The following is a 974-nucleotide window of genomic DNA, read 5'->3' on the forward strand; positions in this document are numbered from 1 at the left end:
TCTGTTCCTCCGTTCACCTCCTTACCTTGCCACCCCCGGCCTGCTCCCAGGGCGGAGGGAGGGACGGACCTGTTCGATCCTCCTCCCAGTGCTCTTGATGGAGGTCGGTGTGAAATCAGAACTGCTTGGTCTTGTCCAGAGGAACCTGGCTCCCTCTTTGCTGTGCCTAACTCTTGCGGGTGTTGTTTTTGTTTATTCGGTTGCTTCTGCCTTCCTTGCACGCTTTCCCCGAACACTCCCTTTTTACATTCTTTGGATGGTCGTCTTGTCGCTGCAGTTCGATCCTGAAAGGAGCTGGTAAAGCAGCTTGAACTTTATGCCCATGGGAAATGCTATTCGACGTTACAGTTTCTCAAGCTGGGGTTGGGGGAGGTGGAGACTGAGGTGGACGTGAGTTATCCCTTTTTAGCACTTACTCATCCCCAGCCCCCCGGTGTTGCTCCAGAAAAATCAGACGCACAATCAGCTTATTGCTTCCCAGAGTGACTGATAGAAAGTTTACTCCAGTATTGTTTAGCTTACTTGGCTTAGTCGCTCCGTTAAGGGGGGTGGGGTGAGGGGGCTGTGAAAAGATGTCGTTTTAGACCGAGAAAAGCTTCTAATCAGACTTTAACAGCCGCCACTGGGTAATATTATAATCAGTTTATTCTTCTCGAGACTCTATTTTTACATTTCATTAAGTGGAAACAGTAGTTGAGGTGCTTCTGTTTGTCCAGTACAAATGAATTAAAATTGCTGAGCTGTGCAAATGCGTCGGGACTGAAAGACTAAGATGAATACTGCACCGTTTTTAGTCAATTTCTCTAAATACAGTTCAATTGGGATTGTTCTTTATATATTAAAAAAAAAAGAAAGAAAGAAAGCATGTAAGTAAGCAAGCTCAAATATTTGCGCTCTTTGTCCAAAAACTGTTTTTCTTCCTCTGTGGGTCAGGCCAAGGGCCAATCAAAGTTGTTTTTCAAGCCTCTTTTCCC

The sequence above is a fragment of the Neophocaena asiaeorientalis genome, unplaced genomic scaffold, assembly GCF_003031525.2.
Source record: "Neophocaena asiaeorientalis asiaeorientalis breed wild unplaced genomic scaffold, Neophocaena_asiaeorientalis_V1.1 scaffold143, whole genome shotgun sequence".
NCBI classification, from domain to species: domain Eukaryota; kingdom Metazoa; phylum Chordata; class Mammalia; order Artiodactyla; family Phocoenidae; genus Neophocaena; species Neophocaena asiaeorientalis.